The sequence below is a fragment of the Dermacentor albipictus genome, chromosome 6, assembly GCF_038994185.2.
Source record: "Dermacentor albipictus isolate Rhodes 1998 colony chromosome 6, USDA_Dalb.pri_finalv2, whole genome shotgun sequence".
Classification (NCBI taxonomy): Eukaryota; Metazoa; Arthropoda; class Arachnida; order Ixodida; family Ixodidae; genus Dermacentor; species Dermacentor albipictus.
In genome coordinates this window covers 18,740,671-18,767,557 of record NC_091826.1, presented here as the reverse complement: position 1 = coordinate 18,767,557, position 26,887 = coordinate 18,740,671, and the positions used below count along the sequence as shown (strand labels likewise).

Below are 26,887 nucleotides of genomic sequence, written 5' to 3'. Positions count from 1 at the left end.
CGCGGCGGCTAGCGAGCCGGTGACGTAGTTCGATATTAGACCAATGAGAGAAGAAAAGAAATGGCCCAGCGTATCAACGCATGCGCCGAAGAGCTTAGCGTCGCGGGCGTCGTGGCAATATAACGAGCATCCGATGGTTTGGGCCGCCATTTTACATTTTCTGTCCACTTCGGCGTGGCTCTTATCGGCTGCCTTCTGCGTCGCACCGTACTGCGAGGTCCTGCTGGTCTAAATTACGCGCTAACCGTGGCAGCGCTTGTCCAAGTTGCACGCTGCGCATGTTCTCGCCTTCGGCCGTCTCTGGAAGCACTGGCTTCATGCCCCGGGCCTGCAAAACGTGAGACACGCTTCGAAAGACTTTTTTTCCCCGACCCGCCTCCCGCCTCGGCAATTCCTGTCCCCTCTTTCGAGCTCCCGGAGTGTAAGTGACGGCCAGCCGGCATTTACTACGTTACTATACGCCAACGACACTCCGGTCGAGCCGGCGCAGCGTGTAAGTCGCGAGTCGTTCCTGCCGGGTCCCCGTTCTTTTGCTTGTGCGCGTTCCCACCCCACCGACGGCGCCTGGACTATCGAACTGTGGACGAACTCTGAGCTGGCCATTAACCGAGGACCAGCGCGGGAACCCCTCGTCGCGGCTAGCGTCGTCCTCTACGAGCTTCGCATCGAGCGTCCTAAACGCTCAAAAGGCATTTCCATTTCGTTTGTGCATTTTTCGAGCTGGTCTAGCTGGCGAGGGTGGCGCAAGCCTTAGAGAAGTTAACTGTCCCGTTGCACTAGCTAGCGCTTACTAGGATGTATGGCTACATCACAAGATAACGTAAGGTTAGTTTTGTTGCTTAGCTGTAAGCCCGAGGTTTCGCGGGCGTGGCTTGCGGCCACACGGGTCTTCTCCGTGCCGGAATCGAAGAGGGCGGGCCACGTGTTGCGGGTGGCAGTGTATAGCTTCAGGTTTTAGCTGGCACAGAGGGTTAGCTAACACTACGCAGGCAACAGCTGATAGCCGTCCTCATACGACTGCGTCAGGGACATGGACCCATCCGTATGGCCTTGCCACCCGACCCCACTATTTCGTGACAAGGTAGCCTGCGTGCGGGAGTGCGCGGACTACCTTGCGGGATCTAGCGAAATGTGGACTCACGGTAGCAAGCGTCATTCGGAAACTGCCTCGCCAGCTATCATGTACTAACCCGCTCTCCGCAGCACCTCGACGCCGGACGTCGCCTGCTGTGTTCGTCGGAGCCGGGCCGGGCATCAGCTGCGGTAAGCGGCCCGTTTCGTTGCCGTTGCTGCTCTTCGCTTTTTCAGTGTGTGTGCTTACTGTGCTCGCTATTTTCCAGAGCGTCACTCACACCGCCGCACACCGTGTTCTGTCGTCGGTGCGGTCTTGTGGGCCTGGACTACTACGGGTAAGTACCACGTACAGACGCTAGTAGTACTGCGGCTGTGTTATCGAGTGCTTATAAAAAAGTTTTGTTGTCGTTTCAGGATCCCGAGGTCCGCTTTCGAGATTGCGGACCACGAGTAGAAAGGATATCCAGTGCGCTGCTCCACGTTTGCCATCCTCCCAACGTCCCCAACCGGAGATGGCCTTGAGCACCACTTACCGTGGCTGACCGCGTTGGCCCCTTTGCATTTCCACGTCCATGGCGTCCTGCTGGCACGGGGGACTTCGTCTGCTACTACTGGTAAACTTCGCTTAAACGCAATTTGTACTACGACTGTGTCCTATTATTATTATTCACAGTTGGTATTTTTATTCAGTTGGTATTTTTATTCACAGTTGGTATTTTTATTCACAGTTGGTATTTTTATTCACAGTTGGTATTTTTATTCACAGTTGGTATTTTTATCCACAGTTGGTATTTTTATCCACAGTTGGTATTTTTATCCACAGTTGGTATTTTTATCCACAGTTGGTATTTTTATTCGGTTGGTATTTTTATTCACGGTTGGTATTTTTATTCACGGTTGGTATTTTTATTCACGGTTGGTATTTTTATTCACGGTTTGTATTTTTATTCGGTTGGTATTTTTATTCTCGGTTGGTATTTTTATTCTCGGTTGGTATTTTTATTCTCGGTTGGTATTTTTATTCTCGGTTGGTATTTTTATTCTCGGTTGGTATTTTTATTCTCGGTTGGTATTTTTATTCTCGGTTGGTATTATTATTGTTGTTGCTGCTACTCTAAATACTGCCGCTCTCGACTCGGAGCACAGCAGGCGCGACTACTGCAGTCACAAACGCGCTTAGTAGTAGCTGCAACGCGTAGCCGTTTTTCCTGTTGCTCTCATGCCGTAGCTCATACTGAACGCCATAGCATGTAAAAAATTAAATTACGCGGCTTCCACACCCTATTAGAATCGATGTAAGCGAAGCTTCCTTCACTGTTTGCGTTGATTGACGGTAATTGGCGGTGATTTTTCCCGCCGTATGTTTTCTTCGCTGGTCAGTGCGATGCTCTAGTGCCACGTTCGTGTGATATGCCGCGTTCGTGTGATCCATGTTTAAACGATCGAGACCGGTGACTGCTTCTAACATGAACGGTTTATTGAAGTAGCTCGCGGCATGGAGCCTTTCTCGTGTTATCGGTCTTCGAGTACCTTGAATATATACATGCAGGCTACCGCCTTCCAACTTGCACTGAGATAGACTTTGGCGGGCTACTTGAGGCACCCTTCAAGAGGGTAGATGTTCGAATATGTTCTGAGGAATCCTTTGTTCCCTTTTCGAAGTAGACAAGCTCTTGTTGTTGGGTCACATCCACGGTAACACATTTCATTTCATTTCATTTTTCAAAATGTTAGTCCCCGCTCCTAACACCGCATCGCCTCTGGACAAGGGTTTCGCTTTTCTCGTTTTGGCTTGACAGTATCTCTTATTTACTTTAGATATTGGCGATGCCATCTCTTCCAAGCTTTCACGAGTTCGCATCTGCTTCGCCATACTGCTTAATCGTTTCCTCTCTATGACGTCGTTTGTCCATTTTGATGCTGCCACGGTCCGCCTGTGTGTGCAGGCGTCAGTGGCATGGCCTCATTAGGTTCGCCTTGCACGTTAGTTAAAGGTCGATTGTTGATTGCTCAACTTCTGCTACAATTGCGCGTGGTTTCTCCACTGTAGTTTTACTTCTCGAGATTTCTCGCATCGATGTTGGCAGCCTTCGTGTGAGGAGTTCGTAACACCCCCCCCCCCCCCCCCCCCCCACTCCACGGGGCGCACTCGGCTATTTTCCTGTGGTGTGTACTGCAGTAATCATTCACCCATTCGTGCCAAATAGCTTCAAGCATTTCGTTCTCGGCCTTTGTGAAGGTACTGGCGTTGGTGAATTGGTACTGCTGAATTGCCGGACAGTTTGTTCAAAAAAAAAAAAAAAGCTGGATATCGACATGTACATTTGGAGATGACCAAGGACTCCTTTCGTTACCGTGCAGGTGAAAATTACTACCTATTGTTCTACATTGTCGTATTTGTTTTTCGCATAAAGTGTTCCGGTGAAGTAGGCTCCTGTTACTTAATGGCCCCGCGGCGATTCGTGGACTCTGTACGCCGGGAGGGGAGGCATAACTTAAGTGGCTTAGTCTTGTTGCGCCTCTTTCAGACCGTGCGTTTACTTAAAATGCTTTTTACGCCTTGTAGTCCTTGCAATATTCAGAACATAGCCCGCAGTTGCGCTAGCGTTTTTTGAAATCGGCCGTGCAATATTTGATTAACGTGAGGTATCGGCGCTTTCGTGAAATACCCGTCCTTTGGAAATACGAGGATGTGCCGGCTTTGATTCCCGGCTGCAGTGCAAGAGTCCTTTCTGTTTTGCGACCCCTTTGCTGTATAAGTAGACTTGTCCATTTATTTTAATCGATTTAGCGTTTGAGTCGGCATAGCCAGTTGGCTGCCTGAATTGCACTTTGTGATATCCACTATGTCTCTGCAGTTCTCTTTTCCTGTTGTTGTGGTCTTGCGGTGTCTATGAACCTGAATACACATGCTGTTACTCTTATATGCCGCCCATATGACAAATAACTTTGGGTTTTCAATATTTGTTTTTTTTTGTTTTTGTTTTTTTGTGCAGGTGCGACATTGCTTTCCGTGTTGATCGTCCGTTTGTACATTCGTGTGAATCACGTTTGGTCTTTCCGCCTCCAGATGCAACTCATTCGGGACCATGCCACCATGTTTTTCGAGTCCGCGATCGTCTTTGCCTTTATACCACGTGGTGTGTAGATCGGCCAGATTGTCTTCACCTTGAATGAACGACTCGCTGTTTTGTACTGTTCCTTATTTCTGCGACTCTGTTAAGAAATGTTTCCCTTTTGCTTCTTTTGATTCAATCAAGTATAACAAAGTCCGTCAAGCAGGCTGCTTCCTGAATTCTTCCGCTAAAGTGACTTTCAGTGTAGACGCCTAGTCTTGATGCTGTCGCCGCTGCCATTAGCTCAAGTCTTGCTGAACTTGGATTTTATTGGAGCTACGCCGCTTTTCGTTGCCGGTAGCCTTGACTCTTTGTTCCATCAATTTACATGACTGCCAAGTATACTGCCGCTTCGTATGCTGTTGGACACGCGTCGGCTAACACGTGCAGCTTGTATGCTCGTAATATTTGATCCCTGCTTGTGTGGTATTGGAGAACTTCGAGCACTAGCAGTTCCTTCGTATTAGACATCAAGTCCCTCCACTTTTTACCTCTTGCTGAATTCTTTCCCCAGCTTCAACCTTCAGAACCATGGCTGCTTAATTTTGTGCTTGCTTTAATTGTTTTGGTTTGCACCGACGGATCTCGCGGTGCTCAACCAGTGTTGTCTAGACTGCCATCAGTCTGTTTTAGCGTTCTGCCAGTGAACTGCCTATGATAATCTGCGTCTGCGGGCAGTCACATGGCGTCAGTTCCAGTCTCGGTTCAGTCATCCGCCACTTGTGGCTGTAGTTTAGCTTTCTCGTTGAATTTCTGATTTGAAGCAGGTATACAGATGCCGCGTCAACTTGCAGATCTTCTATTACACTTGCTGATTTTTCTCGCGCTGCTAGTTACTTTGACAACGTTAACTTGAATTTGTCGTCTCATCCGAACAAACCAATCTTCAGCCTTTCCTGTCTTATCCTATTCGCACCTATTTTGCTATTCCAACTTCAGTAAATGTCCGCTGGCTTCCCCTATCAAAGAAAAATCCGCACTGTCTGCCAACTTTCTTTCGCCCTATACATGTTAAAGCTGCCTGCAAAAGAGCAAAATTGTGCTTTGCATATTGAGTTACATGTAGATTACCCGTCGTCGCTTCTGCTAGTTTTGTTGTGATCTGCCCTGCCTTTTCTTGCCTCACTGTTAAGCACGCTAGTCTAGCATGAGCTTCTTCGCACTGCTTGCCTTTTACTCTTGCCCTACAAATATGTACAATGTATTTAGGCCGGGTGCATCTGAAACATGCTGTGTTCTGAGTGAGAATGGCCTTTCTTTCCGCCGTCATTGGAATGTTCCGACGACAGTCCTCAGTTGCGTGGTTCTGCGTGCAGCAATATCTTTTTACTAGCACTGCCTTTCCCACGATCATTACGTGTGATCGACACGGTGTACATCAGCGTATTTCTGATGCAAGGGTACATTGAAACCAACCCAGGACCAGACCTTAAGCTGATCGCTAAGGAACTTGAAACTACTGTCGATATCAAGGGCCAAGGAAACTAGATTGATTAGAAGAATTGAACTTGTTGAAGTTGCAAACAAAATTTGATGCTTGCGAAATCTAGGTTATTAGTATCAAATCAAATCAAAAATTTTATTCATCTTCATTTGGTACATAGGTTTTCATTTCCTGTCCAACCTAAGCACAGCGTGCTTGTTGGTTGTTCAGGCAGCACAGGGCATCATCGAACGTGTACCACAAAACAATGAAGTGAGGCATACTAGTACATACTAACCATATTATACAAAACTATAGAGACATAATGACTACAACTCGAGCAAAATTAAAAATAAGTAAATAAATAAAGGACATCATAATAGCTTGACAATGAGCCATACGACAACTCGCAGAATATTTAAGGAGCAAATCTAGGAAAGCAACCTTCCACATGCAAGAGGCCATCAGTGATTTATATGCAATGATGAGCACCATTTCCTTATTGAATTAGTCATTTTTCGTTTAGTTCTTAAATTTCCAAGCGCTTCTGCAAGTTCATTAAATATCTGTGGCACATAATATCCCCTTACTTTTTCCCGTAATGTGTAAAGCATCGTGGCTTAATGTATGTTTCTGTCTTTCTTAGGGCAACGTTTTTCTTGACAGGTACTTTGAAATCCTTTGCATAGTAATGACGTGCGAGCACAGTGTAATAAAATAGTTCACGCATTTCCAGTATGCCAAGCCTATTGTATTGTTCCTCCTTGTCAGCCTGTTGCAGCATAGTTCCGTAGGTTACACTGTTTACTATTCTTTTAATTATGCGGTTTATGGCTCCCATTTTGTGATCAGAACAAGTTCCATACAATGCAATACCGTAGGTTATAATAGATTCAGCCAGCGCCATGTATATGGTGCGCCTCAAGTGCATCGAAGTTTTACCTCTTAGGTTGTACATCATCGCAGACACAGCTCTAAGCCTGTTACATATATACTGCACATGATCATTCCATGTTATATGCTCATCAAATATTATTCCGAGATGCTTAATTGCATGTTCAAATGGTATAGCATTACATGTGCACGGTATATGGAATGAATGAAATGATTCAAACAAAAGAAGTATGAATGGAATGATTCAAACAAAAGAATCGACAATGTTTTAGTGCACGTACCACAACGTTTAGTGAGGGGGTTAGCTTGCGACTTGAGTGCAGGTAGCGCTGCCATGCCCGGTCATCACGGCGTTGACGGTGCGGCATTTTCAAGTTAGGAGGTATGGTTGCGCTGTTTCGATACGTGCAGAGTGGTCCACACAGGTAGCCGTTCAGAGTCGTACCGCTTAATCCGACGAAAGGTGTGGCGGGGAGCAGCATGTGGCCATGTGCTCTTGCGCAGCCAGTCTCATCGCACAGCACCGCTTGTTCCAAGCGCGCTGAATGATGTGGCGCAAACATCAGCTACAAAACGCATAACTGGTTCATTACAAGGTGCGTGCTGGTAGCACTTCCATGCCTTATTGAACAAGCAACTAAACCAGCGATTAAGATGCGTACACAGTGCGAATAAGTGCACAGGACTGTGCTGGTTGAGTCGCTTGATAGCAAAACGAGCATCGTCCTGTGCTCTTCTTTGCTGTGTATGCGCCTGGTTAACTGGGTTGATTCCTCGTTCGATACGTGCCAACTCCCCCATCACTTAGCCCCACTGCATCCATGTCTTATTGTTCCAGAATCTTGACCTCTGCTTTCGATTGCAGCCCACGTGTAAGATGGATATCCAGCGCGCTGCTCCACGTTTGCCATCCTCCCAACGTCCTCATCAGGAGATGGCCTCGAGCACCGCTTGCACCGTGGCCGACCGTTCCCCTTGGCCGGTGCGGTCTCCCTGGCAGAGGAGATTGCTCATCGCCCTGCTTTGCTACGGGCAAGTACCACACACAGGCGACTCGTACTACGGCTGTGTCCTCGAGTGGTCGAAAAATAAGCCTTATCGCTTGAGCTCGTTTCAGATTCACCTTCCCTTTCGTTACATAAATGTGTTTCATCGCTCGGACAGGTACACGACAAAGGAAATGGAATACGAGGAAAACCAGGGAATACAAATGCTTGTCGGTACCCGACTAGGTCCGGTTCCTCAATGTCTTGCAAACTCGAGCAACTGTAACATACCATTTTCACTGAAACAAAACTTGATCAAGTGCATAAAAAAGCACATTTCACTTCACTTATCTAGACTAGCAATTCATAAACAAGCATGGAGTGCGTTTACTTTCTGGTAATTGTAATTCAAGACATCACATGACTAAACAACGCTTGGCATTCTTAAAGGAATTATTAGGCTTTCCTTGCCTAACTGTTAATTGCGTAAATTTGGATAACCCAGGAAAAAGAACCTGGTATATAAAAAGCAAGGAAATAAATCCAATCTTTATACTACGTAATCCCAGTGGAAACGATAATATACTTTCCTCGAATGTGTATTGATATGGTGTAAATTCGGAGTTACTGATATTATTGGTGCTTTCTACCGGCCGCCCGATATGTCTGATGGATTCTCGGGTGAATTCCATAGAATACTCAGCGACTTGCATGTGCGTTTTCCTAACTCTATTTTCCTCGTATTTGGAGATTTTAATTTTCCAAGCATTGAATGGTCCACTCTGTGTTAATTCCAGTGATAAAGAAGCCCACACCTTTCTTCATTCCTGCTTAGATTTTTCTTTTGCTCAACTTATTACTAGTCCTACCCGTCGCTCCGCTACCACGGCTAATATCCTTGATCTTGTCCTAACAAATAACCCGGACGTTCTTTCTGATATACTGCATTTAAATGGTTTATCCGATCACGAAATTATCACTGGGTGCATGACTCATCCATTTACTGAAAAGAAAGCTACCATTAAGCGAATTCATTGCTACAATCGCGCGAATTTTGAGATGATCAACTCGGAACTAAACACCTTCTCTGAAAGCTTCCTGGCTCAGTATTCATCACGCTCAATCGAATTAAACTGGCTGTCATTCAAAACCACCTTGTCTCACCTTGTTAAGTATGTGCCAATCATCACCATCCGACATCATAAAAATTCACCTTCGTTCACACATCGTCTTCGTCTTAATAAGAAAAACGTTTGTACCGCCAAGCAATGACCACACGTCTCCTGTCATCATGGAACAAGTACAAAAATTGTGATAGAGTATCAGTCCCTGTTTAAAACAACCCGTCGTAATTTCTTCACTCACGACCTGTCTACTATGTTAACCAATAATTCTCATAGATTCTGGCGCATTATCAATCCGAGTTCCTATCCTGATATAGTACTAATTAATGCTGACGGACAACCAGTCACTGAAACTGAGTGTTCGCAGCTTCTAAACGATGCATTTTCATCAGTGTTCACCAATGAAGATATAACTTCTTCGCCTATATTAGAGCCATTGCCTAACACTTCCATGCCAGAAATTGTCATCAGTGATTCTGGTATTCTTGCCCTGTTGAATAACCTCAAAACTACTACTAGCTCTGATCATCTTGGTTTCAATAACAAGGTACTTAAAAACGCTTTAAACATTTTTCAAGTGTTATCAGCCATGTTTTCACAATCATTATCAACTGGCATTATTCCTCTTTACTGGCGAATAGCTAAAGTAATGCCAATATTTAAATCGGGTGATCGCTCTGTCCCACTTAACTATCGTCCTATCTCGTTAACTAGCACCATATGTAGACTTCTCGAGCACGTCATACACGCACAAGTCATCAACTACCTAGAAGACCATGATATCATCTTCAAGTACCAGCACGGTTTTCGCAAGGGTCATTCATGCGACACTCAGCTCGCCGGATTTACTAACGATATATTTTCCGCACTTAACGAAGGATTCCAAGTTGACGCAGTGTTTCTTGACTTCTCTAAAGCTTTTGATCGCGTTCCTCATCACAGGCTTCTAATCAAATTAACACACTTACATATTCACCCAAACGTTCTTGCATGGATTAAAGATTTTCTCTCCAACAGACAATTTACCTGTGCTAATGGCTGTAACTGTTCTGTTCCTTTAACATCTGGAGTCCCCCAGGGCAGCGTCCTCGGTCCCCTACTTTTCATAATTTTCATTAATGATCTACCCAAATGTGTCTCATCTTGAATTCGATTATTCGCAGATGATTGTGTTATATATCGTAATATTAGTAATGACGCTGACTGACTTTCCTTACAAACTGATCTTGATGCTGTGACCGCTTGGTGCTCTTCGTGGTTAATGTCTTTAAATACATCCAAAACCCAGCTAATGTCATTTACCAACCGTTCCATTCGTCTTCTTACCACCTACTTTCTCAATAATGCTAGAGTAGAACTTGCGCCAACTTACAAGTATCTTGGCCTTCATCTTCAGTCTGACCTAACTTGGCATTACCATATTAACACCGTCTTAGCATCAGCTAACCGAGCACTCGGTCTTCTTAAGCGTAACCTCAAGCACGCACCTTCTCACTTAAAAATAACTTGCTTATACCACGCTGATCCGCCCAAAAATTGAATATGCTTCTGCCATATGGGATCCCGATCAAGCATACATAATCAACAACATTGAATCTTTGCAAAACCGTGCTGTTCGCTTCATCTTTTCCGATTATTCACTCTTCACCAGCGTCACATCGTTAAAACAACGTGCCGAGTTGGAATCACTATCACGTCGACGGCAGTATGCTCTCCTAACCTTATTTCATAAACTTTATCACCATTCCACGCTTCACGAAGACTTCATTTCACCACCCCCTGCAGTTTTCCCGCGCCGTGACCACGCTAACAAAATAAAACGCATAATGTGCCGCTCGTCGCTCTACGCAAAATCATTTATTCCTCGCACAATACTAGAACGGAATAACCTACCATCACGCATAGCTACTGAAGTTAACCTACCATCTTTCCAAATTTTGTTGCAAGAAAATGGTTAGTGGTAGCAGATTAGATATTACTTGTGCCTATGTGCACATATTAACATATTTAAAATGTTCCTGTGTATATTTCATGTTTGTACCCCCCCCCCCATGTAATACCCTCATGTGAGGGCCCTTAGGGGTAATGTAAATAAAAAAAATAAAAATGGTCCCTCAACCGACGTCTCTAAAGTAGCTTGTTGAAATGTGTCTGGGACTTCGCTTGCTATATTACATTCGAGATAGCGGGGCTCAAAGAGACAGATAAAACGGGAAAGGCAGGGTGGTTCACCGGAGGAGAAAATCGGGTTAGCTACCCTACGCTGGGGAAAGAGGGGAGGTAAAGTGATGAGTAGAGATAAAGAAAGGAGCACAGACATACAATCACAGTTGGTCACTGTCGCCGCACACTGCACAGCACAGTAGCAGTTGCAGCACTATGAACATGCTACAGCCGCTTGTCCAATTATGTAACCCTTAAAAACTGCAACAGTGCCCTCGTCGCCCTCGGCTGCGATGGGTTGTGATGGCGGCATTGTAAAATAAGTCCCTCTGTTAGAGGTTAACGCTGTCTGCCAGAATGTGTGCTTCGATTTTCAAGTTTTCGTGGATCTCTTAACCTCAGTATTAATGTCGTCCTTCAGCACGTGTGGTTGGCTTGCATATGGCAATTTGTACCAATCGCAAGAATCCCTGGCAGTCCGTTGTGCGGCAACATTGGAGCGAATGGAAATTTTTTTACGTCGCTCGCCTTTTAATTTTAGCACTAGAAGTTGTGTCACATATGCCAATATAGTACTGCATCTGTGACCGTTTCGAAGGTGGACTTGACCTGATTCTAGCTGGTATTTAGTCTCATCCTTCCTATAGCACGTGTTATGCGGGACAGCTTCACGTTTAAACTTTTAACATGCTCATTGGAGATGGTCATGAAAAACGTCAATATTGTTTTTCCGCTCTGTATGATAAATTGATTAATATGATAATTTATTGATGTCCTATTGAACCTCGTTCACATCCGGCAACTTTGGCAACTCTCTTAACCACCTGTTTGCTTATCTCTTAAGTCATCACCAGAAAAACGACTGATATCATCCGCGTACAAAACCTTTCTTTTTCCTGTTTGTGTAATTGTAGCGATATTTACCTATAAACCAAAAATAAGATCGACGCTAAAATATGCTTGTCGTATACCTTTAGTCGCTCACATTAGCTTGGTGGTTGATGCACCCGTGAGTTTAGACGATAGGCTCTAATTAAGCGCAGCCCGCACCCACTAATCTTGTAAGGAAACGTACTGCTAATTACTTACTGTTCGACTGAATCGAAGGCCTTTCTTACGTCGAGAAATATTCCTACTGCTTACAACTTTTGTTCCGTATCTTTGTTTCCTTCATTTGCAATATTGATAGCTCGGCTGCCCTGTTCCAAACTCAACTGGTGTCGCGAAATTTCTTCTATGCTTTTTTTTACGAGCGTGGTAAATCTTTTTTTTTTTGTAGTACGCTTTCGGATGCTCTAGTGAACATTCTCAGTTAGGATATTGTCCTTTCAGGATCCCGACGTCTGCTTTCGATTGAGGCCCACGAATTGGAAGGTTACTCGTACTGGGGCCAACGCCGTTTCTTAATTTACATTCCCTCACCCATGGCGTCCTGCTGGCAGTCGGAACCACGCTCCTCGCCCGCCACTACTGGTGAGTATCGCGTACTGACTGCTCGTACTTCGTCTCTGACCTTGAGTGGTTAGAATTTGCGCCTAGCAAGAAAGCATCACGTGGAGTACCTAACACCGTACAAGACTAGAGTGAACATTTTTAAATGCTCTTTCTTTCCGTGCACATTAACTCTCTCCTCCCTACTGATCTGCTTACCAGTATAGATGCCTTTTACAATATCGCTTGACAGTTGCAGATTTGTTTACTGTACCTGCTATGTGTCATTCTTCACATATTCTGTTCACTGCAATGTAATCTGCTGTGCGTTTGTAGTTGTTGCCGTTTTGTGTTGCCCCACCTGCTAGGATCTATTTAGGGTCTGCGGTATGTTGTAAATAAATAAGCACTGTTTTTGCTTTTCAGATGGCCGTTTTTGACGGGGGTGAGCGAGGAGGACATTCGAGGCAGAGTTGCCAAAAGGTGGGGAATCAACCTTATCATAAATTCTTGTAATGGAAAACGTGGTCAATTTTTCTTTTACGTCAAAGGCGTTTTTCTTTGCATGATTGTGTTGTAATGTACGCATACGGGTAATAGTAGTTTCTATTAGTAGACAACTGAAGTCAAAGCGACATGCCTGAATTATTACACGGACGCTATTTTGCGCGATTTCTAAATCTCATCTCTCATCTGACCAACTTCGGTTACGCTTTCTACAGCTGATTGCAAGTTGCAAACATAGACATTACAAGAGGCGCACGTAAGCGACCTTGGTCACTTTTGTGGCGATTGCAGTGCGGGTAAGACTAAATGTTGGAAGTTTTAGCAAAGCTGGTTGGAGGATCTTTTGTTACAGAGCGGAATTGCTCCACTGAAGGGTGAAGACTGCTAGCCTCATGCGTATTGTGCCATGTGTTCAGACAAAACATGGCCACGTGTAACAAACTGAAAATTCCGTAATCTTTTTCTTTATTTTCTAACCAAGTGTAATGCTTGAACCATGCCGATTAGGAGCGGGAAGTGTTGCTTCTAATTTAGATAGCTTTCTTGACTCGCATTATACATTGCTTGAAGGCATTAATAGCTGACAATAACTGTCTGAGGTTTGAAAGGCATTTTACCAAGGAACTGTACTTGGTATCGACATGTTTTTTTTTCTTCTGCTGGCCACTAAAGCCCACATTTAGGATTCCATCGTTCTTGTTTAGTTTTCTTGCCGAACGGGTTTTAGTTGTCAGTCAGCTACAAAGAATTTAGCCGCAGATCCTCGGAAAGCGAATTTCTCGCATTTTTATAGTGGTTTTTGAACAAATGTTGTCCTAGCGTTCGGAAAAATTCCGCCCTCATGTGTGGCAAAAGTACACATAAACTTTTGGCAGCGCAGGTTGCTGCTCAAAATTCAAGTGTTTTCTTGCCTCCGTTCCAGATCAGATGCTTTTGAGCAACAATCGTTCCACGTCTGTGCACGTTTGCACATCGGCCGCCAACGGGACATCCAAGTCTGAGCCTCGCCACGAACCCAGGACCTGCGCGGCAACCCCTCGTCACGGCTAGCGTCGTCCTCTACGAGCTTCGCATCGAGCGTCCTAAACGCTCACCAGGCATTTGTATTTGCTTTGTTCATTTTTCTGGGTGGTCTAGCTGGCGAGGGTGGCGCATGCCTTAGAGAAGTTAACTGTTTGTTCACTTGCACTAGCTAGCGCTTACTAGGATGTATGGCTACATCACAAGATAACGTAAAGTTAGGTTTGTTCCTTAGCTGTAAGCCCGAGGTTTCGTGGGCATGGCGTGCGGCCACATGGGTCTTCTCCGTGCCGGAATCGTAGAGGACGGGCCGCGTGTGATGGGGTATAGCTTCAGGTTTAGCTACTGCGCAGGCTATAGCTGTTAGCCGTCCTCTTACGACTGCGTCAGGGACATGGACCCTTCCGTATGGCCTTGCGACCCGACCCCACTATTTCGTGACAAGGTAGCCCGCGCGCGTCAGTGCTATCGAGCGAAATGTGGGCTCACGGAAGCAAACGTCATTCGGAAACTGCCTCGCCAGCTATCATGTACTAACCCGCTCTACGCAGCAACTCGACGCCGGACGTCGCCTGCTGTGTTCGTCGGAGCTGGGCCGGGAAGCGGCTACGGTAAGCGGCCCGTTTCATTGCCGTTGCTGCTGTTGGTTTTTCCAGCGTGTGTGCTTATTATGCTCGCTATTTTCCAGAACGTCACTCGTATCACGGCCCACCGTGTTCCGTCGTCGGTGCGGTCTTGTGGGCCTGGACTACTACGGGTAAGTACCGTGTACAGACGTCAGTAGTACTACGACTCTGTTGTCGAGTGCCAGCTAAATCGTGCATACCAAGTCTAATAAGTGCAGGAGAGTCTTTAGGGGATGGTACAATGACCCATGTGCAGAACGGCGAATGCCCATGAAGCGGGGGTTACGTGTCGTGCCGACGCCAGTTTAAGCCCTGGTCGATGACTGCCGCGTGTTGATCTCTACGCTATGGCACTTACCCACAAAGGGTCTGGCGAAGTGATTGGTACAACTAAAATGAAGATGCCATCGACTCCAACTGTATAAAATTTCTCACATTGTGATGCACGGTTAAAGGAGACAACGTGGGCGCGCATTCCCCGAAATAAACCGCAATGAATCGTTTCAAGAAAGGTTCGCTTCAGATTCAAACACGTCCGTTACATCTGCATAAGTTCTTTGCGACGGCACTTTATCGTTTCGGTCGAGCCAGACGTCTGGCAGATTCCTCATGCATAGTTTGTCGATCGCGATGGACACTTACGTCTTACGGTTTATTTCTTTTGACCTTTTCTGACATTTCGTGCAAGGTATTGCTTCAATTACTAGTCCGTATTAAATTTTCTTTCAAATACCCTCTTTTCCTCTTTTGACATGCCTTTTCTTTCCGCGAACTTACGCGCCTAATTATACCACATTCTTGCCTCGTTTTTTGGCTTGCATAAACGCTGGAGGCGTTGAATACTTACTGCTTCCTGGCCAAGCGCATCCTGATCAAGTTTAACTGTAATGACCAAGAGCCCGTGGAACTTTCCTGCCATTCGGCTGCAGACAAGACAGAACCCTAGTCGCTGCAACTTACGCTAGTCTGGAACGGGCAGGCTGCTCTGGGCGTCACTCTACCCTGTTGGTTTTGTCGCTGTCAACGAACGCTGTAGCAAGTTCATTTCCCGGTAGCCTACTCAATTCTCCTTCCACCTCGGGGATGCAGTCGACAAATTTCACCTCCTGATGCGAGTTTTTTTTTTTTTTTAGTGCTCGATTCTTCCATCTTCCAAGTGTTCATCATACCCTATTCGCACCAACAACCTGGATTTCTCAAGCATGAACTTTTTTTCATCGTCATTAACGAGTTTAATTTGGTTCCTGTGGTGGTGGTGGTGATGTTGAAGTAGGCGGGGTTAGCCTTGCATACATAGCCGGCAATTAATTTGGTTCCTGTATCTACCAGTCGCTTGTTCTTGTCCTTGATGTTGGCAAGAGATCCTTCCGAATCGGTAACTTCTGGTCCTCGAATGGTTTCAGTGTTCCCTCCAAGCGTAGGCTTCTTAATGCAGTCGTGACAATCACAAGGACAAAGTCTGTGGCCACAACAGAACTAGGAAAAACTAGGTACTCGTGATAACGCACGTACCGTCAAGCGAAAATGTTTACGGCACGCAGAATCTGCGAAGCTGAATTCCGGCGAACCGTGGTCGCACAGCCTCGGAAGAAATGTTCCACCATGTAGTAGCAGCCTTCACCACCTACACTGCTTCATTGAATTAGACGTACCATGCCTTAACAGTGGAGAAATCACATTGACAGGGGAAAACCGTATCCCGTGAACCTTTGCAGTTCACTGGACATTCGCTCACCTGCATGATGTAGGCCAAAGGGTTAACTGTGCAACCTTCATGCTGGCAGCGCTGCGATGCCCCGTGACCTAGGCGTTGCCGGCGCGGCGTTTTTCAGTTCAGAGGGGTGGTTTCGTCGTCGCGATATGTGCAGAGTGCTACGCACCTGTAGCTTTTAAGAGTCGCACCAGTTAATGCAACGAAAGATGTGGCAGCAAGCAGCTTGTACAAAAAAATCAAAGGAGGGCAAGTATGCTATTACGTATGCAATAGGGAAAAAGTTCGTTTGCTCCCTTAATAGATCTCTAAACAAGCTTTCTGAAAAGTCTCGGGCACTTGCCAACCTTGAAACTCAAATCTAACGTGCAATCATTAACGACAGCAGTGTTCTAGAAGCTAATATTCCGTCTGTCACAATTTGTCCTCAGTTTGGCAATTAACACCTTTCTGAGCTGCATTTTTCAAGTCTCTTCGTTTTCGTTTGGTTCATTTAACCTCGTTGTAGATATATGTTGAGCGTCCGCACGCATGTAGTTTGCTTGTGAATAGCAATTTGTAACCGTCATGAAAATCCCTAGCAGAGTCCGTGTTTCTCGACTTCAAGCGCATGGCAACGCTTCTTTTGTAACATCACTAGCCTTTTGATCTAGTGCTTGTGCCCCTCAGAACAGAATGCAGGATCTGATTATATCAAAAATATACTTGACCTGAACCTAGCAGGTATTTGGTGTCTCATCCTTCCTAAAGAGCCCATTCGGGGTGACAGCTTCAAGTTTCAATTAACATGCTCATTACAAGATAGACTCGCGATAAACGAATATACAAAATGTTAGTTTGTGTGCTCCACATTAATGCACGTATATATTCTAAATAGTAACTCTCTAGCGCTTCAAACCGAAATAAATTCGTACTTTAACTGACGTTCTCATTAAGCTACTCGTAGTTTCCATCTAGCATCTTTAACAACTCTCCTCACCGCCTATTTACCTTTTGTTAATTCTGAATCGCCTAAAGAAATTGATGTCGTCAGTGATATGGTATGAAGAGCTTTATTTAGGTCCTGAGGGATCAGTCTGGGACTGATGCGGGCCGAGCACCTCTGCCTCTGCACCTCTGTGACGGCAGAGGCCGAGCACCTCTGCCGTCACACGGGGCAGCACTGAGTTTTGTACAAAAGCATTTTTCCATTAGTGGGATACAAGTGGTATGGCACATACAAACGAACACGAAAAGCAGCCCTAATGAGCCTTTTGGTGCATCTGTAGTCGGATTAGTTTGGACGATGATAAACCCAGTGTAGCATCTTGCGTACCATTTTGCAAATAGCTTCTAATAAGGCTTAGCCCGCACCCTCTAATTCCGTAAGAATTCAGCTTATTGAAAATTACTTGGTGGTTGACTGAATCGAAAGCCTCGGTCCAGACATACTTCCACTGCATACGACGTTTGGTCGCTATTTATAAGACTTTGTTTGCAGTAAAGCTAGCTCAGTTGCCTTATACTATAAACCAATTTGAAGTGTCCTAATTCTATTTAGAGACCTCGATAATCTCTTGTGCAGTACGCGTTCAAGTATTTTATTGCAACTGCTCAGTACGAATATTGTCCTTTCAGGATCCCGACGTCTGCTTTCGATCGCGGCCCTCAAGAGTAGGAAGATGATCCAATGTCTTCGCATCTATCGCATTCCCTCGCCGCTGGAGTCTCGCTGGTGGATTGGGCTTTCTTCCGCGCCAGGCGCTACCCCTGGTAAGTACCATGAACACTAGAATCGTAGTATTGCTGTGTTCTCGAGTGTTTAAGGAGCCCTGCGTCATTGCAGGTTCCTACCGTCTGCTTTCCATTGGGGCTATTCACAAGCACATCCAGCGGGCCACTTCAGCACATCTAGTCTTTCTCCTACAATAGAGATCAACTTCATCTCTACTCGTCCCATGGCCGGCTGTTTTACGTCAGCATTTTTCTCGCCGGTGGCTTCCAGCTTGCAGACCGAGATTCGTTCATCTCGCTGCCCTACTTCTGACAAGTACCATATAGATTCCAATGGTACTACGGATGTTTTCTCGTGTGGTATCTAAATCCTGCGTCATTTAAGGTTCCAAACGTCTCTTTTGAATGAAGCTTTGTTACGAGATGGAGCTTTTCCAATGGCAGCTGTTCCTTTTCTCTGTGCTGTTTTGCTTACTCATGTTGCTACATCTTCCCGGTGCCGCAAGCATACAAACTTTGTGGGCTTCCGGAGAAATTTGCTGTCGAATGTGTACACTATGCCGGTCATCGACGTTTGGTTTATGCTACGGAAAGCATCCTTTGCCACACAGATTTTGCAATAGGCTCTTGACTATCACTCTCCATGTAAGACCACGTTGGACTTCAGTTCCTGGTGATGTTAGGTGATGTCATTTCCTGACACATAAGTTATTTCGTCTACTCTCAGTGGCATATTTTTTACAGTGCTTTTGTAACTTCACATGGTCTCCCCTTTTATCGAAGGTTGCCGTCCTTTTCTTCAATGTCTCCTCCCACGCTTCTGTTTCCGCCCGTTGGGTATGCAAGAGCTAATGGAATAGGTTGTCTAGGTCCACCGTGAACTTGCTTTAACAGTTGGTTGTTCTTGACGCACTTCGTATATTAAGGTATATTTCTCCATTATGCAGTACACGTCGGCCGATCGCTTTTCGCAGTTGACTCGAAAAGTACGGATGAGCCTTCATCGGAAGCCGCCATCTTACTGTGCTTCTTCAGCAGGTAATTCCACTTGGTGATTGGTCACGAACTCTTCAGTTGTTTGGCGACGTAATGTTGTGACAACATTCAATTATTAGTTTTCCGGTGTCTTGCGTTGTCGCTGAACACACTTATTTTCGAGCTGGGAAACACCTGAAAGAGTGTAGGAAAGAGTTCAAGCGTCTCCAACAGTTTCGCAGTGTACACCTGTTGTCACGGCGCATGTGAAAGTTGTTACGCAATATGGCAATGTCTCCTTTCATTTGTAGTTGGTCCCTGAGCACCGTTGAAACGTAGGCCAACTATTTCAAACAATGTTGTCGTCTTTAGTCCATCGTCCAGAGGAAGTACTTCCTCTTACAAGGATCTGTAACGTTATTTTCGCCACACAACGCACTGTCGTATTGCTTTGCTTCACTTATTTTCGTCCTCTATTTCCCCGAAATCTCGTCATTATACGAGTCGATGTTCCACATACTCCGTTGTGCGGTTTGTCCATATACGTGTCGGACTAATAATAAAGATTTCTTCCTGGTATATGTGATCTGTTGCTGCTCGCCTTGTCATATGGGCCCTGCCAAAGGTGCCCTTGAAGTCTTCTTGGAACATCTGGCATTCGCCTCTTGTCTGCACATTCGCTTCTTTGCTGAATTTCTGCAATTCTATTGCAATATACACACTTGGTTCTTGCCAAATGAGGCAGGTTTCGGCGGTATTTCTTTCTTCTACTTTTAGTGGACCTTTGAACTTGTCTGCTAATATTATTCATGGAACGAATCATTCACGCAGTTACCTTCCCAATATTCAAGTAAATGCCGAACCTGTCAACTTCAATGCCTCGTCTTGAGATCCTTTTCAGCGTCTAACACGTGATTCATCTCCTTCTGTCCTTCCATTATTATCCGGCGTTTCTTAACGTCTCTTCCTTGGTCCGCATCAACTCGCATCCCTAGCATAAAATTGTTCACTGCGAAATCTTTTCTACGGTGCCTCCTGGTTATATCTGCTAGATTTTTCACTACCGCTGACGTATCCGCATAGTTTTCCTACTGAGCAATCCTTGATTTTTTTTTTCAGTCTGTGTTCAACTTGTGCTTCAAGCATTTTCTTTCTCCTATGCAGAATGACTGTACGAGTGCTCTAGTGTTTCACTGATGCTCGCAAGTTCTACTTTTGCTAGAATGACGACGGTATCCATCAGAACTGCTGTTTTTGTCAGGACCAGCACTGTCTCTACTCTCATAAGAGAACCACGAATGCTGCACTTCCATGCGCCGTCGAGCTTGCATCCGATAAAGTGTGTTGCTATTCCGTTTCATATTGTCGATTTATTCCGATTTTCCTGGATGCATTCCTGCATAGATCATTCATCCTCGTCTGGTAGACGATTGTCCCAAAATGTTTCGGTTATTCCTCGTTATTGAATGCCGATAGCAGAATACTGTCGGCCATGTCCCATTTCATTCCTAGAATTCTAGTCTCGCTTGATCACGTAGGAACGGCGTCTACATGCGCATTAAAATTCTCATCACTGCTTCAGGTCCATTTCCTAAGGTTCATTGAAGCTCGGCGATATCTTTTGTTCTTGCTTCCTTGTTCATGCACTTTCCCTGGTTTTCTTGCGATGTTCCAAGCATAACTTCATCAGCGCAAACCTAATTACATTTACTGTCATTGCAAGACTTGCTTCAAAAATTCATTATTATTATTGGTCCACCTGCACTCAAATTTCCTCCTGTCTGCACCTACAAGACGATCACTACACTATCGTTTTTTCAACTACCTTGCTTTTTCTTGCTGCTGTCTTTTCCGTCTTTCATTTCCCCTTCCCCCAGGCCAGGGAAGCAAATCAGAATCTCATGCGGTTCCTCTCTCCCACCCTGCCTGAGGGTTCTTCAAAACATTCTTCACCCTGACCGCGGAGCGTCAAATACTAAGCTTACTTTTAATTGTCGGTCTTCGGGCATTGCTTGATGAGACGTATAGTATTTAACGTTCAGATTCTTCCGATCACGTCGATCTGCCATTCCAAGCGTGAAACTTCTCGCATTGAACAGTTGTACTTTTATGTCGGTACGGAATTTGTCTCCAGCTTTCGGTATAGTATTCTAGTTGCTACTTGGTTGGTTTCCACGTTCACTTGCTCTCCATCCTTCTGAAGTCCTTGTGCAGGATGTGACTACATGCTTCAATTCATGCATCGTTTCTTTCTCAGGAATTCGGCCAGTATTGTCCATTCTCAACTTCTTGTTGGCGTAATTTCAACCATAGCGGGATTGAGTTTCGAACTTCTTATTCTAGACCACATTTGCCAGGGAAAACCCATTCGGGAATGCTTTCCACTTTCCATTGCATCTTCGTTTCGTCTGCGGTCCGCGCTCCAGAAGTTCGGGCACGAGCATCCCCTGTTCCAGGAGCGACCGCTGTTCTACATTCTCTCGCCAGTGGCATCCTGCTGGTAGACTGGACTCATCCCCTCGCCCTCCAATACGTCTGGTAAGTGTCGCGTACACACGACTCGATATGCGGCTGTCTCCTCCAGTGGTTAACAAATAAGCACTGTGTCGTTCCAGGTTCTGCCCTCCCGTTTTCTAATGCGGTCCACAAGGGTACCCGGCGCGCTCCTGCACGACTGTCCTCGCTGCAAAATATTCCTTCGGGCACGAGCATCCCCAGTTCCAGGAGCGACCCCTACTCTACATTCTCTCGCCAGTGGCATCCTGCTGGTAGACTGGACTCGTCCCCTCGCCCTCCAATACGTCTGGTAAGTGTCGCGTACACACGACTCGTTATGCGGCTGTCTCCTCCAGTGCTTAACACATAAGCACTGTGTCGTTCCAGGTTCTGCCCTCCCGTTTTCTAATGCGGTCCACAAGGGTACCCAGCGCGCTCCTGCACGACTGTCCTCGCTGCAAAATATTCCTTCGGGCACGAGCATCCCCTGTTCCAGGAGCGACCCCTACTCTACATTCTCTCGCCAGTGGCATCCTGCTGGTAGACTGGACTCATCCCCTCGCCCTCCAATACGTCTGGTATGTGTCGCGTACACACGACTCGATATGCGGCTGTCTCCTCCAGTGGTTAACAAATAAGCACTGTGTCGTTCCAGGTTCTGCCCTCCCGTTTTCTAATGCGGTCCACAAGGGTACCCAGCGCGCTCCTGCACGACTGTCCTCGCTGCAAAATATTCCTTCGGGCACGAGCATCCCCTGTTCCAGGAGCGACCCCTACTCTACATTCTCTCGCCAGTGGCATCCTGCTGGTAGACTGGACTCATCCCCTCGCCCTCCAATACGTCTGGTAAGTGTCGCGTACACACGACTCGTTATGCGGCTGTCTCCTCCAGTGCTTAACACATAAGCACTGTGTCGTTCCAGGTTCTGCCCTCCCGTTTTCTAATGCGGTCCACAAGGGTACCCGGCGCGCTCCTGCACGACTGTCCTCGCTGCAAAATATTCCTTCGGGCACGAGCATCCCCAGTTCCAGGAGCGACCCCTACTCTACATTCTCTCGCCAGTGGCATCCTGCTGGTAGACTGGACTCGTCCCCTCGCCCTCCAATACGTCTGGTAAGTGTCGCGTACACACGACTCGTTATGCGGCTGTCTCCTCCAGTGCTTAACACATAAGCACTGTGTCGTTCCAGGTTCTGCCCTCCCGTTTTCTAATGCGGTCCACAAGGGTACCCGGCGCGCTCCTGCACGACTGTCCTCGCTGCAAAATATTCCTTCGGGCACGAGCATCCCCAGTTCCAGGAGCGACCCCTACTCTACATTCTCTCGCCAGTGGCATCCTGCTGGTAGACTGGACTCGTCCCCTCGCCCTCCAATACGTCTGGTAAGTGTCGCGTACACACGACTCGTTATGCGGCTGTCTCCTCCAGTGCTTAACGCATAAGCACTGTGTCGTTCCAGGTTCTGCCCTCCCGTTTTCTAATGCGGTCCACAAGGGTACCCGGCGCGCTCCTGCACGACTGTCCTCGCTGCAAAATATTCCTTCGGGCACGAGCATCCCCAGTTCCAGGAGCGACCCCTACTCTACATTCTCTCGCCAGTGGCATCCTGCTGGTAGACTGGACTCATCCCCTCGCCCTCCAATACGTCTGGTAAGTGTCGCGTACACACGACTCGTTATGCGGCTGTCTCCTCCAGTGCTTAACACATAAGCACTGTGTCGTTCCAGGTTCTGCCCTCCCGTTTTCTAATGCGGTCCACAAGGGTACCCGGCGCGCTCCTGCACGACTGTCCTCGCTGCAAAATATTCCTTCGGGCACGAGCATCCCCAGTTCCAGGAGCGACCCCTACTCTACATTCTCTCGCCAGTGGCATCCTGCTGGTAGACTGGACTCGTCCCCTCGCCCTCCAATACGTCTGGTAAGTGTCGCGTACACACGACTCGTTATGCGGCTGTCTCCTCCAGTGCTTAACACATAAGCACTGTGTCGTTCCAGGTTCTGCCCTCCCGTTTTCTAATGCGGTCCACAAGGGTACCCGGCGCGCTCCTGCACGACTGTCCTCGCTGCAAAATATTACTTCGGGCACGAGCACCCCCTGTTCCAGGAGCGACCACTACTCTACATTCTCTCGCCAGTGGCATCCTGCTGGTAGACTGGACTCATCCCCTCGCCCTCCAATACGTCTGGTATGTGTCGCGTACACACGACTCGATATGCGGCTGTCTCCTCCAGTGGTTAACAAATAAGCACTGTGTCGTTCCAGGTTCTGCCCTCCCGTTTTCTAATGCGGTCCACAAGGGTACCCGGCGCGCTCCTGCACGACACTGCTGCCTGCGCTACAAATGATTACTTCAGGCAAGAGCATCACCTGTTCCAGAAGCCACGGCTATTCTACATTCTCTCGACATTGGCGTCCTGCTTGTGGACTGGACTTAGCCCGGAGCGCTTGCAGTTGATTCTGGTAAATATCACATACGCACGACTGTACTGCGACTGCGTGTATTCGAATGACCAACCAACGCGGCTTGCATCTTTCAGGTTCCCAGTGCATGCTGTCGCTTGTGGTGCAAGAGAAGTGTTCCAGCACGCTCATCTACAAGACGCCTGGCCTTACCTCAAGAGTCGAAGCCCGGTCGTGCTGCACCAGGATCCATAGAGCACGCTTCCTCCTTGCTGTGAAAGCGTCTCACGCCTGCACTGTGTTGGCGGCGTGTTCATGTTCTGAAGGACTGTCTCCTCACCGTCCCGCAACCGTCCATCGGATGTGCTCCTAGAGTTCTTCACTGTTGATTTTGTTTGCGGAAGCATATTTAATAAGTTTAATTGAGCAACAAGCTTTTCTGCTCTGAAATGTTCGTGCGTTGCTCGCCGAATGGATGCCCTGCTCACCGACGGAGCACAGTAAATAAGCCTTTTTACTTGGACACCACTCGGTCTTTAAGAAGGGTTGTGAGTGTCTTCATGAGCTGATCTGTAAATTTTTGCTGGCGAGAGTAACGGACATTCATTCCCATTGTGCACTTTCGTAGTCGTACATTGATCCTGGTTTGTGTGTGTGTGTGTGTGTGTGTGTGTGTGTGTGTGTGTGTGTGTGTGTGTGTGTGTGTGTGTGTGTGTGTGTGTGTGTGTGTGTGTGTGTGTGTGTGTGTGTGTGTGTGTGTGTGTGTGTGTGTGTGTGTGTGTGTGTCACGAGCTTGCATTTTGGTTCGTCCATTTCAGATGTGTCACCTACTCTGTGCATCTTTTGTTCGGTAGAGAAGGTGTGACGTAAGCTTCACTGCTACACGGCGAACATCGAATTTTTTATATTTCGGTAGCATTTCCAGCGTCAGTTGATGCTCCAGGTTTTTCTGGGTCATTCCTGTTGAAAGGTTCCTGGTTTGATGGTTTACTATCCTCCATGGTCATCTACTTTTGAATTGGTTGAACCGCTCGTTTCATTGGCTTTGGTCCTTTGGTAGATCTCAGTGCTCGTTTCGGCATTCAGGTGATTTGTTCTGGCGTCTTTATCGTATCGGAAAGGTCTCCATACATCCTCGGTTCTTCCACGTCCCTCACCACCCACTCGGAGGGATCAGCGTGCCACTACAAAAGCACACAATGTCAATGAATGGGAAAGGGGAGGGTGGTTACTCTCGCCAACAAAAATTTGCTGATTTGCTCACGATGATAATGACATCCAGCTTTAAGACTGGTTTGTCGTAGATCTTATTGTGCTCACCGTTTTAGCTTTTTTTTTTTTGATGTGCGGGAATCATTACATGATCATTACATGTATTATTGCCTGTCCGTTCATCAGACTGCTTCTCGTTGTCGTCGTTTGTTCACCGCCTATACTGCATCAGAACGGCGCCGTAGTTGATTTATGTATGCCTTTTTATTGCTTACTGCGCCAGGTCAGTAGGAACAGCGCACCCTTGACGCGGCTGTGACGTCGTTGCCTGCTGACTGTAGTTGCGATTACGGAGTGTGGTAATTTCGTGATTGTTGTGTATCGAGTGAGCCATCGTCTGACGGCAGCTTCAAAGGGACTACATTTACTCCCCTTTGCTAAGTCGTGTCTAAATGTGTCTAGACAAGTGACGAGCACGCGCAGGAAAATCGAATGTCCGCTTTAGTATTGTATTTTGTGTTGAAGCCAGTTACGTTTACGAGTTCCTCTCGTACTTCTTGCTGTACGCTGTGTTAATGTCTTTGCGTAGCACTTCGAATGTATTTGAATGAGTTTGCTTTGAATAGTTTTTTTTTAATTCGCAGATGCTATTGTTAGCCTATATAATCGCCATATGAGAACACACATTTTATTACCAATTACTTCGAATGTTCTCAACCAGTAATTATCTTGTCTCCACGTTGCTTGATAACTGGAAAAGCGAGCACTGTCTTAAATAGATGATTTCCTGTACCTCATTACTCTGCCATTACTTTTTTTTTTGCTGCTTCAATCCACTGTGACGCAAAGTCAAGCAACCACACATGTACGATGCTGCTCAGTCGAACTTGTTTTTCCGGGGCCTTTCTCCAGGAAGTAACATTTTATTTCACTCTTCAGTACAGACGACACCCTTGCATTTATATCGCACAATGCTCGCGATAGGTTTGTGATACCACCAGTGCAGGCATTTGGACTTATTGTTGCGCCATCTTGAAGGCCTTTTTTTGTGTAACTAGTTACATGGACGAAGAGAAAGAACGATGCCCACACAGCACTCAATAGTTCGCAATAGGACGGCTATCCACGAAATTACTGCATATTGTGGGGTCAGTGATTATGAGGTGACGTGGTACGTAGGGTCATCATGTAGGAATAGGTTTATGTCCAGTTGGGTCCTAAAGGCACAGAAGAGGCACGTTCGAATAGTGACGTTCTCGTTTGGTGAAAACAAAAATCGGGGTGAAGTTTTATTCCGCTCCCAGCGAAGGTGCTGTGCAACGCTTACTCATTTCAGGTAGTTCAAATAACTTCACGCTGTGAAGCCCTTATGCATGCAAATAAAGCCGTAAAGCTATTGGTGCGACCTATGTTATGCTGTTATTGTCGCTTTTATTTCTGGTGTTCTACGAAAACGGAGCACTATTCGCACATGGAATAACCTACCTGTCAATGTTGTTGAGTATTCGACGGTGTCTCCTTGAGTGCATTCCGCAATAGCTAACGATGCTTCACCTTGTCGTGGCATATTGTTTCTACGTCCCTTTGTATGTCTTACGTGGGTCCTTCTAATGCCGTACTTGCTCGACCAAATGTAGATTGTATTCCTATATACTGCATTGTTATGTACCCCACTCCTGCCTAAAGCCTGACATCCAGGCTGACAATATGCAATAATGTCCGTTTTGCATTTTTATACGCGGAAGTACCTTGAAGCTGAGAAATTCTTTGTGCTATGTAAATCCCCTTATATATTCTATATGTATACATGTACACGTGTGACTTCATGTGTTCATTCTGTATAAATAAATGCACTGTATGCTGCTTTCTGTATCATCGGGGATGAAGCCCAAGTCAGGCAGCATGAGTCGCTTTTAATTTCGTTTATGGTCGTGTTTTTGCGCTTATTGTACTGAGAATTCATCACTTTAGACTACGCCTTACAGATCTGTCAAAATAAAACTTCTTATTCCTGC

General features: G+C 46.3%; 1 long non-coding RNA gene across 2 annotated transcripts; it reads left to right on the top strand.

The window, feature by feature from the left end:
• Nucleotides 1–26,887, top strand: LOC135896329 (uncharacterized). 2 transcript variants are annotated; one of them, XR_010562677.2, is made up of 20 exons: nucleotides 1–1,263; nucleotides 1,341–1,409; nucleotides 1,489–1,688; nucleotides 7,373–7,539; nucleotides 12,113–12,253; nucleotides 12,638–12,694; nucleotides 13,646–14,349; nucleotides 14,427–14,495; nucleotides 17,693–17,827; nucleotides 17,901–21,301; nucleotides 21,379–21,569; nucleotides 21,647–21,837; nucleotides 21,915–22,105; nucleotides 22,183–22,373; nucleotides 22,451–22,641; nucleotides 22,719–22,909; nucleotides 22,987–23,177; nucleotides 23,255–23,445; nucleotides 23,523–23,720; nucleotides 23,798–26,887. It is a non-coding gene; the product is annotated as an uncharacterized lncRNA (long non-coding RNA). The 2 variants fall into 2 exon arrangements; XR_010562676.2 differs by having other exon boundaries at nucleotides 3–1,263; nucleotides 13,641–14,349.